This window comes from Pseudophryne corroboree, chromosome 6 (assembly GCF_028390025.1).
Source record: "Pseudophryne corroboree isolate aPseCor3 chromosome 6, aPseCor3.hap2, whole genome shotgun sequence".
Lineage (NCBI taxonomy): Eukaryota > Metazoa > Chordata > Amphibia > Anura > Myobatrachidae > Pseudophryne > Pseudophryne corroboree.
The window spans coordinates 752,106,345-752,121,815 of record NC_086449.1 but is presented as its reverse complement, the minus strand read 5'-3'; the positions used below and the strand labels follow the sequence as shown (position 1 = coordinate 752,121,815).

The 15,471-nt window shown below is 47.0% G+C and overlaps 1 protein-coding gene across 1 annotated transcript in view; it reads right to left on the bottom strand.

The window, feature by feature from the left end:
- The window catches only part of LOC134933397 (leukotriene C4 synthase-like), a 243,555-nt gene extending 228,607 nt beyond the window's left edge, over window positions 1-14,948 (bottom strand). Inside the window, exon 1 of the mRNA XM_063928543.1 lies at window positions 14,817-14,948. The gene's annotated coding sequence lies outside the window, so the exon portion shown is untranslated. The remainder of the gene's footprint in view (window positions 1-14,816) is intronic.
- Window positions 14,949-15,471: the final 523 nt, after the last annotated feature.

Here is a 15,471-nt window from a genome sequence, read left to right as displayed (position 1 = left end):
CACCTCTTACCCCTGTTGGATTATTCACCAGCGGGATCCCGGCATTGGTATTTCAAATGCCAGGTTCCCGTGCAGCGGTATCACATACTGATCCCTCTCAATGCTATGGTCTAATGTTCTCTCTCTCCCAGGTTTGCCATCACAAGCTCTATTTTGCATGTTTACACATGTGCCTATGTAACCTCCACTAAGATCTGTTTCTCCTCTTCCAGTTACTGCATGGACTGCATTGTGGTGTACGAAGAGGAGCACGTTCCTTTGTCTATTTACCATTCAGGAACACAGCGGAGTCTGAACTTATACATCCTGGAAATGCAGGGACATGATTCACTTCTATTTGTCTACATATTTTATGATTGGAAGCCACAAGCAGTTTTGTCTATTACATGGAAAGTAAATAATTTGAAATGGTCCTGGACCACCAATCCAAACAACCCTGCAAGTACACTAAAGCACCCCAGGCTGCCTAGGCACACAGTTTGAAAACCACCGATGCAATCAATAGTTGTCATTTCTTTGGTGGTCAATATCATGTTGAAGACATGTACTGCAGCTACATAATAAAAAAGGTTATGTTCTCAAACTTCAAATGCATTTTAATATTGTTTTTCAACTGTGTGGAGTTTGTATATTCTAACTGCGCTTGGGTTTCCTCCGGGAAATTTAAGTGATAGATTCATAAGAGTTGCTTAGCTGAACCACCGTGGCTTCAGCAATTTTTGAGTTCCACTCAATGTTTTAGGACTCTGACTGGTGATAAAGTGAATGCTATGCCAGTTTGCATAGTGAATTTTGCATGATTGAGCTCTGCACATGCTGAGAATGTGAACACTCGCATTTGTGCAATTGCAGATTTGCAGACATCTGATGTGCATATCTTTCTGCACATTTACTTAGTACATTCCTCCCAATGTCCTGATTAAGGCTGGACAGTCCCATTTTCTGAGCACTGTCCCCCAGTCTCACCTGTATCCTGCGTAGAGGGAGAAAGGTTAATTAGGCACTAGTGTGGCCATTCCCAGGATCGGTGGGATCCCGGGATTTAGGCCAAAAATAGGCCAGGATTCAATCTCAGGATTGGAAGCTCCAATCCCGGGGATTGCGGGGTCAGCGTTGAGCATCGACGCTGCCCGGCTCCCTCCTCCCGGCTCAGCATGACCTCTGACTGTGAGGTCACGCTGCGCAGTGACCTGCCGCTGAGGCCGCTGGTAAGGCGGACGTCACCCGCTGTCTCCTCCCAGATGCCCCTGCAGTCACCGCGGCTGAAGGAAGATCCTCTCCCACCTGCCCCAGCAGTTTGGTGAGTTGATTTATGTGCGGGGTGGGTGGGGAGGGGCGGTGCGGGCGGACACACCCACAGGAAGAAAGCCAATCCCGGGTATCCCAGGAATCCCGGGATTGGCCTCCCTATTAGGCACCCTTTCTCACAGCTGCCACGCCCCTTTTTGTGCATTCACTAGGGTTGGTCATCGAATATTACTCCATTGATGGAAACCATCAATGGTACCATCGGTTATTTCCATTGATGGCAAAATAAACCATCGATGGCTTTCACACCGCAGGCAGGGGGCAATCTGGGATGAGGATGTGTTGCGGCTAAGCAGTAGAATGCAGGGGGTGGGGCCAAGTGGTTAGCCAATCGGGTAAGCGTGTGAAACTCAGCTAGGGCTTAACACCGTGCTCACCTCACAGGAAGGCAGAGAAAAGAAAACCATTTCTAAATCTCTGCAATCAATGGCAGATACTTGTCGGATGTCCGCCATCGACACCAAAACCATTGTCCATCGGTGGTAAACCATTTATGGTTACTAGAATTCAAAGGTCCATACCTGGCATCAGGGGCGGATCCAGAAATAAATGACAGGGGGGGCACCATCAGTAGTAGGGCTACAGAGGAGGGGTGGAGTTAGAAGTGGAGTATGTGTGACCAAGTTTGAGTGGGTGTGAGTACAGAATTGTTATAGAAAAATAAATTAAGAGAATGTAAAATTTATAACACAAAATATGTTACTCTATTAAATGGGGTATCTGGTCTTTAGGTCGACACTCATTACGACGCCCACTATTGGTCGACATGCATTAGGTTGACATGGTCATTAGGTCGACACGGCAAAGGTCTACGAATGAAAAGGTCGACATGAGTTTTTCACATTTATTTTTTGAACTTTTTCATACTTTACGATCCTTGTGGTCTACGATTGGGAATAGTAACCTGTGGCGAGCGCAGCGATAGCAGAGCGAGGCACCTTGCCCGAAGCATGGCGCACTAATTGGGGTTCCGGGTCACTTTACGAAGAAAACGACACCAAAAATGTATAAAAAAATCATATTGACCTTTTTCCATGTCGACCCAATGACTGTCGACCTAGTCACTGTCGACCCTATGATCCATACCCATTAAATGGCATAACAGTGCATTGGTTATGGTCCAGAGTAATGTGGTTTTATTCAAAATCACAATTAAAACACACAATCAGAAGCTGTTCTATTCGTTTTTACACCCCTCTTGAGGTCCGGTGATATCGAAGGACTTTAGCGTTTCGGATGCCATACATCTGCAGCCGGTATTTGTGTAAGCAGCACCTTTAACACATACCTTGTTTTTTTGTCCTGAGACTTGCATGGACATTGTGTGTTTTTATTGTGACATTTAATAAAACCACATTACTCTGGACCATGGGCTGTTGAATCTGCTTACCTGAAATTTGACCGAAAGCAGGAGAAAGATACCTTTATGGGAACTCAGGACAGAATATTAATGTAAGTGTCCCATCAAAAGAATATATATGGCTGAAATATTCACCTGTTAAAAAGAAACTTGATGTGCAAGCGGGGCAGAACCAGCCTGTTATGGGCCCTACATATTGCGCGATCTGCCGCCGAGCTGCCCGGCGGCGGACACGGCCGACCCGGCAGGGGGGGGGGGGGGGCAGTGACGGGGGGAGTGAAGTTTCTTCACTCCCCCCATCACCCGGCTCCATAGCAGTGCAGCCAAATATGGACGAATCGTCCATATTGGCCTGGATGCACAAGCGGCGGGGCACCAGCGATGAACGAACGCGGGGCCGCGCATGGTTCAGCGCTGGTGCCTCCACACTGAAAGATATGAACGGTATCTCGTTCATTAATGAACAAGATCGTTCACATCTTGCAGTATTATCGCCCAGTGTGTAGGGTCCACAAGTGTCTGTCTCAAAGAGTTTCCTAGACTGCAGGGGATTCTCCGTTCGGTGCACATTCCCGTGTATTATCACGCTGTGTTCCAGTCTATTCTGTTTTATTTTACATACTGTATGCACTCTTTTGCCACAGCAACAGGAATGAAGAGTATAACACACACACACACACACACACACACACACACACACACACACACAGAGTAAACGGTGCAGAGTGGTAATCTGAATGATCTGTACTAACTCTACACTGGAAACGAGGTTTTATATATATATATATATATATATATATATATATATATATATATATATATATAGCATGGCACTGCAGTAAGGTATAAATAGTACAATCTTTTATAGATATATATAGATATATATAAAATCGCTAATTGACGGCTCTCCACTCAAAGAATTAGTAGGTGCAATACCTGGTGCCCTCCATGGCTCTATAATAAATGGCAGTGTAATGGGTGACACTCCAAGGCGGATATTCAAACAATTGAATACCCCCCAAGAGTTTGTAATAGACACGCTTACCTTTTTACATGCTATCATCCAATGGTCCCGGCCAGCTTCCGGGGGGGAGATGCTGCCATCGGTTGGGGGGACAGTCAATGAAAAAGACAGCGGAGCATGAGCTGAGGGACGTGCATGGGAAGCAGGAGGGTGGTGAGATTTCAGACTAGCTAAGGACTGTACTGGTCAAAAGGGAGGAGAGGCTGGCGTAATAAGTAGCCAGTCAGATGCGGAGCAGGGCGCAAGGGGAACTGGGAAGCACAGCAGGCACTGGAGTCACACAGTGCGTGTGTATGACTCAGTAACCGCAGGAGGGGAGGGGCCAGCAGCAGTGTGTCAGCGGAGGAGGTCAGAGGAAAGAGGAGGGGATGGAAGGAAACAGAAGCCCCCGGACCGCGTCCTTCCTCTTTGTTATATCCCGCAATTTGTTGCTTTGGGGCCCGGTGCAGTAGTTCCGCCGCTGCGCAGCGGGTGTCCGACAGCAGCGCTCCCAGCGCCGGCGTGACGGGGGGGCAGAGGCGCTAGTACACAGGCGCATCAGCAGTATTTCACCTGGCTGCCCGCCGCTCCTTTGCCCCAGTGTTGGCGCCTCTCTCATGTTTGGGGGGAGCAAACTGCCCCCGTGCCCCCCCATTCCGACGCCCAGTGTTAAATAAAAGTTCCGAAATGACAGGGGGGGCACCATCCGCCACTGCTTGGCATGACAATTGGATTTCCCAACTACCCTGTCACATCACTCCGAACCAGCATGCGCTCAGATACGCCAACCTGACGCAGATGGGCGGTCATGATGTGGGTTTTACTTCAACTGCCACCATGCCTAGTATTGATTTGCCCTTCGGCGATTGCCAGATACTAAAATCACACTAAAGATCCACAATTATTACATACATGTAGCATGGGCCTCTTCCAGGCATGTGAATTTAGAGCAGAGATAACGCTAATAAAGTTTTTAGATTTATTGAGAAACATCTCCAGGGTTAAAGTATACAGGAAAAAAACAGGTAATAAGCAAGAAAGTGGATAAAAGTCAGAACCCCAAGTTAACTTACTCTGAGGCTTAGGTGATCTAGGGGAAAGACACCCCATGAAGCAGAAGCTGGTCCCACTCCTAGCACAAAGCTACTGTCTTCAAGAGTGAACCCAGTCTTGTGTGCTTCTGAGTCTAGTCCTACAACACACTCCTTCCAGTAGTCCCCACCCTCCAGGATGAGCAAGGAATTCCTTTTGTTCACACAAGGCTTGATTTAGATGAAAATTAGGTGTCTCCAGGGATCACTAATCAGATACTTCTCTTGATTAGAGACCTGGTTGAAAAACATTTATGACATGAAAGATTCCCCTACTGTGAAAGCAAATACTGTCCGGAAGCCTACTCTAAATCTATATCACACCTCGGTGCAGTTCAGCATGGCGCTTACAGATCTGGTGCTAGACACAAACATTTATGCAATATACATTATGGGCGCAGTTATAATTCCCATACTGGTCACAGCCTGGTTACTATTCAAAGGACCATAATCATAGTTTACTTGGGACACATAGGGGGTATATTTACTAAAATTCGTAATTTACTAAATGAGGTTAAAGTTCAAACACGAATGACATCGAATGTGTGAAATTGCAACTTTTTGAATTTTTTACGACTCATTTACTATGCTGTCGTATTCTGCATTTTCGAGTTTTCCGATGTCGATGTCATTCGTATTTTCAGGCAGTGTTTTACGGGAGTGAATAGTAAACACTGCCGACATTAACACAATGAATCTCGGCCGGATCTGTGAGATCCGTGCAGGGCTGCATTGTGCACTTTAAAAAAATTAAAGTGTTAAAAATAAAATAAAAAAATGCGTGGGGTCCCCCCTCCTAAGCAAAACCAGCCTCTGGCTCTTTGAGCCGGTCCTGGTTGAAAAAATATGGGGGGGAAAATGACAGAAGATACAATGTAGCGCATAAGCGCTCCATTGTATCCAATGGTGGGAACTTTGCGGTCAGCAGTTGACCGCGAGTAAACTCAACCGCTGACCGCAAAGTTCCCACCATTGGATACAATGGAGCGCCTACGCGCTACATTGTATCTTCAGTGCGCAGCCTCACTGACAGTACAGGAGTGCAGAGCCAATCAGGAGAGTGCCACGACGTGGCGCTCCCTTATTGGCAGAAGGGACCCTCTTTAACAGGAGTCAGGGGGGATCCTGGCAGTCGGGAAAAGTGGTCCCATGTGTAAACATGGGACCCCTTTCAGTGCGTGGTTCGGGTTTCCGGTTTGTTTTTTTGCCAAGTACGTGGATTATAAAGAGGACAGAAGCTACACTGGATTGTGTGAGTATAATTTTTTTCACAGGTACCCCGTGGAGTCTACATGGAGAAGTGGACCGAGCCTCGTGTGAACATAGGTAAGTATGTGTGTATGTAGGTGTGCATGTATGTAATAAAGTTTTACTGTCACGGTGTGTGTGTCCTGTTTTTTTTTTTGTATTTTTATTGTAGTAGTACTACAGGTACCAGCGGGCCCGTTTGTCCACCGCATGCTGGTACTTGTGGTTCTCCAAGTACCAGCTTGCGGGGGAGGCTTGCTGGGACTTTTAGTACTGCTACAAAAAACAATATTCTTATTTTTTCACAAGGCTATCAGCCCCCCATCCGCAACCCTTGGATCGGGGGGTCAGCCTCGGGCTTCACCCCTGGCCCTTGGGTAGCTGGAGGGGGGGGGGCCTTGATTTAAGGGGTCCCCACTCCTCCAGGGTACCCCGGCCAGGGGTGACTAGTTAGTGATTTAATGCCAGGGCCGCAGGGACCTATATAACAGTGTCCCCCGGCTGTGGCATTATCTCTCTGACTAGTGGAGCCCGGTGCTGGTACAAAAAATACGTGGGACCCCTACGCTTTTTGTCCCCTGTATTTTTTGCACCAGGACCAGGCGCAGAGCCCGGTGCTGGTTGATCAAATATGGGGGAACCCCTGTCATTTTCACCCCCATATTTTTTCAACCAGGACCGGCTCAAAGAGCCCGAGGCTGGTTTTGCTTAGGAGGGGGGACCCCACACATTTTTTTCTCTTAAATGTAACCCTTTCACACCCCTTCCCACTGATAAACATGCACGGATCTCACGGATCCGTGCATGCCTATCAGAACATGGTAAAAAAAAGCAGGTCTATTTTAAAACTGCTTTTTTTTACGATTTGTATTTTTTCACGGCAGTGTTGGGCTATTGCCGGCAGTGTTTGTGAAATAGAATTTTTAGTGAATTACCGAGTTGTATCAAATAACAGCCGTATTTGACCGATGGTGTATTCATTCGTATTTTTTTTCTTTGACTTCAAAAAAAATACGAATGCCCTCATCACTGCCGAGATTTGAGTTTAGTAAATTCCCGAGATGACACTTTGATGAAAAAACACCAAATCGGTCAAAATCGGGAGCTTAGTAAATATACCCCATAGAGGGGGTAATTCCAAGTTGATCGCAGCAGGATTTTTGATAGCAATTGGGCAAAACCATGTGCACTGCAGGGGAGGCAGATATAACATGTGTAGAGAGAGTTAGATTTGGGTGGGTTATTTTGTTTCTGTGCAGGGTAAATACTGGCTGCTTTATTTTTACACTGCAATTTAGATTGCAGATTGAACTCACCACACCCAAATCTATCTCTCTCTGCACATGTTATATCTGCCTCCCCTGCAGTGCACATGGTTTTGCCCAACTGCTAAAAAATTTCCTGCTGCGATCAACTTGGAATTACCCCCAGAATGCATTTTCATGATACGTGGCTCTGAGGAATCGCTATAACCCATGGCAATGCCACATACCCCAATCTAAAAGTTGAGAAGTATGCAAATGTTCCAATATCAAGACATAAGAAATAAGTGTAACATGAGTCTGTAACTATCCCCAGTGACAAAGATTATGCTCACCTTTGCTACAAAGGCAAGTGACTTCTAAGACCTGCCCTAATTGCTAAAGTGATAACTAAATAAACCACAACAGACATAAAAGGGTAAAACAAAAAATTCCATAGTGACTCACAAAGGTACGAGAAGGGAAAAAGTTATCATTCAAGAACACAACATACATTAAAAGGGAAAAAACATATTTCCTGTTTCCAAAGTGACTCACAAAGGAGAAGGGACTCAGGAAAAAAAAAAGATGTATAAAAGCATATAAACAATACTGACTAAACATATAAATGCACTCATTAAGGTGCAAAGAGACAGTGCACATCAACTGAGGCGAGGAGAAAAAAAGATTTCAGAGATCCAATGAGAAGCTTCCTTTCAAGTGTAAAAACTTTTCTCTTTCTACTAAAATATTGCTCTCTTAGCTTCATCTGTGATTTCATGAGAGGGAGAAGATAATAAGATTTTAAACCTACCGGTAAATCTTTTTCTCCTAGTCCGTAGAGGATGCTGGGGACTCCGTAAGGACCATGGGGAATAGACGGGCTCCGCAGGAGACATGGGCACTATAAAGAACTTTTAGTATGGGTGTGCACTGGCTCCTCCCTCTATGCCCCTCCTCCAGACCTCAGTTAGAGAACTGTGCCCAGAGGAGATGGACAATATGAGGAAAGGATTTTGTTAATCTAAGGGCAAGATTCATACCAGCCCACACCAAATAACCTGGAATATACGCAACCAGTTAACAGTATGAACAAACAACAGTATCAGTCAAAGACCGATTCCAACTGTAACATAACCCTTATGTAAGCAACAACTATATACAAGTCTTGCAGATTTAGTCCGCACTGGGACGGGCGCCTAGCATCCTCTACGGACTAGGAGAAAAAGATTTACCGGTAGGTTTAAAATCTTATTTTCTCTTACGTCCTAGAGGATGCTGGGGACTCCGTAAGAACCATGGGGATTATACCAAAGCTCCAGAACGGGCGGGAGAGTGCGGATGACTCTGCAGCACCGACTGAGCAAACGCAAGGTCCTCATCGGCCAGGGTATCAAACTTGTAGAATTTTGCAAACGTGTTTGAACACGACCAAGTAGCTGCTCGGCAAAGCTGTAATGCCGAGACGCCTCGGGCAGCCGCCCAAGACGAGCCCACCTTCCTAGTGGAATGGGCCTTCACTGAATTTGGTAACGGCAATCCAGCCGTAGAATGAGCCTGCTGAATCGTGTTACAGATCCAGCGAGCAATAGTCTGCTTAGAAGCAGGAGCGCCAATCTTGTTGGCCGCATACAGGACAAGTCTCTGTTTTCCTAACCATAGCCGTCCTGGCTACATAAATCTTTAAGGCCCTGACTACATCCAGGGACTTGGAGTCCTTCCAGTCCCTCGTAGCCACAGGCACCACAATAGGTTGGTTCATATGAAATGAAGAAACCACCTTAGGCAAAAATTGAGGACGTGTCCTCAATTCAGCTCTATCCGCATGGAAAATCAAATAGGGGCTCTTGTGGGACAAGGCCGCCAATTCTGACACCCGCCTTGCAGATGCCAAGGCCAATAACATGACCACCTTCCACGTGAGAAATTTTAAATCCACTGTTTGAAGAGGTTCAAACCAGTGAGATTTCAGGAAACTTAACACCACGTTAAGGTCCCACAGTGCCACTGGGGGCACAAAGGGGGGCTGGATGTGCAGCACTCCCTTCACAAACGTCTGGACTTCTAGCAGAGAAGCCAATTCCCTCTGGAAGAATATAGATAGGGCCAAAATCTGTACCTTAATGGAGCCTAACTTCAGGCCCATATCCACTCCTGTCTGTAGAAAGTGGAGAAACCGACCCAGATGGAATTCTTCCGTAGAAGCCTTCTTGGCTTTCCACCAAGATACATACTTCCTCCAAATACGGTGATAGTGCTTTGCTGTCACCTCCTTCCTAGCCTTCATCAGAGTAGGGAAAACTTCCTCCGGAATACCCTTCCCAGCTAGGATTCGGTGTTCAACCGCCATGCCGTCAAACGTAATTTCGGTAAGTCTTGGAACACACATGGCCCCTGCTGTAACACGTCCTCCCTGAGAGGAAGAGGCCACGGATCTTCTGTGAGCATTTCTTGAAGATCTGAGTACCAGGCCCTTCGAGGCCAATCTGGAACAATGAGTATTGTCTGCACTCTTCTTTGTCTAATGATTCTCAATATTTTTGAGATGAGAGGAAGAGGAGGAAACACATAGACCGACTGAAACACCCACGGTGTTACTAGGGCGTCTACTGCTACTGCTTGAGGGTCCCGTGACCTGGCACAATACCTCAAGCTTCTTGTTGAGGCATGACTCCATCATGTCTATTTGAGGAATTCCCCAACGACTTGTTATCTCTGCAAAAATTTCCTGATGAAGTCCCCACTCTCCCGGATGGAGATCGTGTCTGCTGAGGAAGTCTGCTTCCCAGTTGTCCACTCCCGGAATGAAGACAGCTGACAGAGCGCTTACGTGATTTTCCGCCCAGCGAAGAATCCTGGTGGCTTCCGCCATAGCCACTCTGTTCCTTGTCCCGCCTTGGCGGTTTACATGAGCCACGGCTGTGACGTTGTCTGATTGAATCAGAACCGGTAGGTCGCGAAGAAGATTCTCCGCTTGTCGTAGGTCGTTGTATATGGCCCTTAATTCCAGTATGTTGATGTGTAGACAAGCCTCCTGGCTCGACCATAATCCCTGAAAATTTCTTCCTTGCGTGACTGCTCCCCACCCTCGGAGGCTCGCGTCCTTGGTCACCAGAACCCAGTCCTGAATGCCGAACCTGCGACCCTCTAGAAGGTGGGCACTCTGCAGCCACCACAGGAGAGACACCCTGGCCCTGGGGGACAGGGATGTTTTCTGATGCATTTGTAGATGGGACCCGGACCACTTGTCCAGAAGGTCCCACTGAAAAGTCCTCGCGTGAAACCTGCCGAAGGGGATGGCCTCGTAGGCTGCCACCATTTTTCCCAGCACACGAGTGCATTGAATAACAGACACTCTTTTTGGTTTCAGCAGGTCTCTGACCATGTTCTGGAGATCCTGGGCTTTTTCCAATGGAAGAAAAACCCTCTTTTGTTCTGTATCCAGAATCATGCCTAGGAATGACAGCCGAGTCGTTGGAACCAATTGTGACTTTGGCAGATTGAGAATCCAACCATGCTGTTGCAGCACTTTCAGGGAGAGCGACACGCTCTTCAGCAATTGGTCTCTCAATCTCGCCTTTATCAGGAGATCGTCCAAGTATGGGATAATTGTGACCCCCTGCTTGCGCAGGAGCACCATCATCTCCGCCAATACCTTGGTGAAAATCCTCGGGGCTGTGGAAAGCCCAAACGGCAACGTCTGAAACTGGTAATGACAGTCCTGTACAGCGAATCTCAGGTACTCCTGATGAGGGGGGTAAATAGGGACATGAAGGTATGCATCCTTTATGTCTAGTGACACCATCAAATCCCCCCCTTCCAGGCTGGATATTACAGCACGGAGCGATTCCATCTTGAATTTGAACTTTTTCAAGTACAGGTTTAGGGATTTTAGATTTAAAATGGGTCTGACCGAACCATCCGGCTTCGGGACCACAAGCAGGGTGGAATAATACCCTTTTCCCTGTTGGACCAGGGGGACCTTGACCACCACCTGCTGTTGACACAGCTTTGAATTGCAGCTAACACCACTTCCCTCTCCGGGGGTGAAGCTGGCAAGGCCGACTTGAAAAATCGGCGAGGGGGCACCTCTTCGAATTCCAACCTGTAGCCTTGGGAGACAATTTCCATCGCCCAAGGATCCACGTCTGAAAGCATCCAGATCTGGCTGAAAAGTCGAAGGCGTGCCCCCACTGGTGCGGACTCCCTTAGGGGAGCCCCAGCGTCATGCGGTGGATTTTGTAGAAGCAGGTGAGGACTTTTGCTCCTGGGAACTAGCCGAAGCAGGTGTTCTCTTTCCTCTACCCTTACCTCTGGCAAGGAAGGAGGAACCCCGACCTCTTCTGGACTTATGCGACCGAAAGGACTGCATCTGATACTGTGGAGTTTTCTTTTGCTGTTGGGGGACAAAAGGTAAAAAGGTAGATTTACCCGCGGTAGCTGTGGCAACCAGGTCCGCGAGCCCTTCCCCAAACAACACTTCACCCATGTAAGGTAAAACCTCCATATGCTTCTTTGAGTCTGCATCACCCGTCCATTGGCAGGTCCATAGAGCTCGTCTCGCAGAAATCGCCATGGCATTGGCTCTGGAACCCAGCAGCCCAATGTCTCTTTGAGCGTCCCTCATATATAAGACTGCGTCTTTAATGTGAGCTAAGGTTCATAAAATGGTATCCCTGTCTAGGGTATCAAGGCCAGCTGACAAGGTATCTGTCTATGCTGCAACCGCGCTACATACCCATGACGATGCTATCGCCAGTCTGAGCAAAGCACCTGTATGCGCATAAATAGACTTTAAAGTAGTCTCCTGCCTGCGATCAGCAGGATCCTTGAGGGCTGCCGTGTCCGGAGACGGTAGCGCCACCTTCTTTGACAGGCGTGTTAAAGCCTTGTCCACCCTGGGAGAGGATTCCCAACGTACCCTGTCCTGTGCAGGGAAAGGATACGCCATAAGAACCCTTTTGGGAATCTGCAATTTTTTATCTGGAGTTTTCCAAGCTTTTTCAAATAACTCGTTAAGCTCATGAGATGGGGGAAAGGTTACCTCAGGTTTCTTTTCCTTATACATGCGCACCCTCGTGTCAGGGACAGAGGGGTCATCTGTGATATGCAAAACATCTTTTATTGCAATAATCATACAGTGAATACTTTTTGCCACCCTTGGGTGCAATTTAGCATCATCGTAGTCGACACTGGAATCAGAATCCATGTCGGTATCCGTGTCTACTATTGGAGACAGGGGACATTTTTGAGACCCAGAAGGGCCGTGACCCAGTCCAATCCGAGGATTGACTCCCTGATTTCTCCCTGGACTCAGCTTTGTCCAGTCTCTTATGTAATGAGGCCACACTTGCATTTAACATATGCCACAGGTCCATCCAATCATGCGTCGGCGTTGCCGACGGAGACACACCACTCATCTGCTCCACCTCCTCCTTGGACGAGCCTTCCGCTTCAGACATGCCGACACACACGTACCGACACCCCCACACACACAGGGATATATCTATAGGGGGACAATTACCCAACAAGGCCCTTTGGAGAGACAGAGAGAGAGTATGCCAGCACACACCCAGTGCCAACTGACACTGGAATAAATCCAGACAGCGCTTTTCTTTATATATATCTCAATGTTATACACTCACTGCGCCAATAATTGTGCCCCCCCCTCTTTTCCAGCCCTCTGTCACCGAGTTCAGCAGGGGAGAGTCCGGGGAGCCAGCTTCTCTGCAGCTTCTGTGGAGAAAATGGCGCTGTTAGTGCTGAGGGATCAAGCTCCGGGGCGGAGATTGATCCCTCTGCACTAACAGCGCCATTTTCCAGCGGCGGGCTTCGGTCCTGCTGTAATTTTCAAAAAATGGCCGGGGATCTCTACATTTACTGCCCAGCAGCCTAATGTGCCCTAAAATGCCAGTCCGGAGATTTATTGCTGCCCAGGGCGCCCCCTCTGCGCCCTGCACCCATCAGTGCCCATTCTGTGTGTAGCGTGTGGGAGCAATGGCGCGCAGCGTCACCGCTGCGCGCTTACCTCAGTGAAGATCTGAAGTCTTCTGCCACCTTGAAGTCTTCTTTTCTTCTTATACTCACCCGGCTTCTATCTTCCGGCTCTGCGAGGAGGACGGCGGCACGGCTCTGGGACAAACGGTGGGGTGAGACCTGCGTTCCGACTCCCTCTGGAGCTAATGGTGTCCAGTAGCCTAAGAAGCAGAGCCTATCATTTAAGTAGGTCTGCTTCTCTCTCCTCAGTCCCACGAAGCAGGCGAAGCAGGGAGCCTGTTGCCAGCAGTGCTCCCTGAAAATAAAAAACCTAACAAAATTCTTTTTCAGAGAAACTCTGGAGAGCTCCTCTGTAATGCACCCTATCTCCTCTGGGCACAAAATCTAACCGAGGTCTGGAGGAGGGGCATGGAGGGAGGAGCCAGTGCACACCCATACTAAAAGTTCTTTATAGTGCCCATGTCTATACCCCATGGTCCTTACGGAGTCCCCAGCATCCTCTAGGACAGGCATGTCCAAACTGCGGCCCTCCAGCTGTTGTGAAACGACATATCCCAGGATGCCCTAACACAGTTTTGCTATCAGTGAATGCTAAAGCTGTGTCAGGGCATGCTGGGATGTGTAGTTTCTCAACAGCTGGAGGGCCGCAGTTTGGACATGCCTGCTCTAGGACGTAAGAGAAAATTAGGACTATTTAAGCACCTTGAGATTAATAAAAGCGCTGTATCAATAAAATTATTATGACAGGTTGAGTAGACCATATCTGAAATGCTTGGGACAAGAACTATTTTGGATTCTAGAATTTTTCACATTTGGAAAATCTGCATAATATAATGAGATATCTTAGGGAAGGGACCCATGTCTAAACATGAAATGCATTTATGTTTTATATACAAGATAATTTTATAAAATATTTCTAGTAACTTTATTAAATATTTCTAGTAATTTTGTTCATGAAACAAAATTTGTGTACATTGAACTGTTAGAAAGCAAAAGTGGCATTATCTTAGCCGCACTCAAATAATTTGGTATTTGGAATATTTTGGATATGGGAGACTTAACTAGTATTATTTTCATTACTTGCTTAATTTCTAGGGATGTGAAGTACTCCTTAAGTCTCCCAAAGGCACTTGAGGTACATGTACTATTGACTGAGTGCTTAGGTTATAGAGGTTGTACGGATATATTGCCATTTTACCCCAACAGTTACAACAGTGTACATTGGAATTTATACAGCCCTACAAGCTGTCAATACTGGAGCAAGTAGTAACTGCCTTCTGATAAATTTCCTCTGCTGAATGAACACATAAGGCAGTTTCATACCTCCCAACATGACCCTCTCCAGGAGGGACACAATGCTCTGCTTCTGGACTTCCCTCTTAATGTATGATTGCAGGCACCTGTGTTGAACTGGTTAATGAGTAAGAAAGGTGTTTCAGCACAGGTGATGTAAATTTTAAATTAAGAGGGAAGTCTAGGAGCAGAGCATTCTGTCCCTCCTGGAGAGGGTCATGTTGGGAGGTATCGAGTTTAATCATTTAACCCTAAAAATACATTTGTTTACTCACCAGGTCTCCTTTCTTGATCAGCCACACACTTAGGCATCCACACTTATCTGCAACAACTGTAGTTCAGTTTACAGCAGTCTTGCCAAGCTGGAAAACACTATCACACACCAGAAGAAGAAACACACTTGCAGAAGAACTTTATTAGACGAATGTGCAAACGAAGGCTTTGCATCCTCCCCCTCCTGTACACTTGGAGTAGTTCACTCTAATCAAATTTCAGGGAAGGGACTGATCAAAGAGAACAAATAGAGGGCAGATGTATTAAGCCTGGAGAAGGGATAAAGCAGTGATAAGCGCACGGTGATAACACACCAGCCAATCATTACGGATTTGAAAAATGACAGTTAGGAGCTGATTGGCTGCTGCGTTATCTCCTTGCACTTACTTTATCACTCCTTTATCCCTTCTCCAGGCTTAATGCATCTGCCTTAATGGGTTTAAAAAGGACCTGTCCTGTTCCGTCTTATGCAATAATGTACAGCATCAGTATTTGATAAGACAGTTTCAGTGAATTTCTTTTGCTCAGTGCAGCTCTGGTTTGGTCAAGCAAGCGAGTGATAGCTGGATGTAGATGATTCTGGGTCACTGCTGCATACCCTCCAACATGACCCGCCCCACTAGGTACAAAATGCTCTGTTTCTGGACTTCCCTCTTA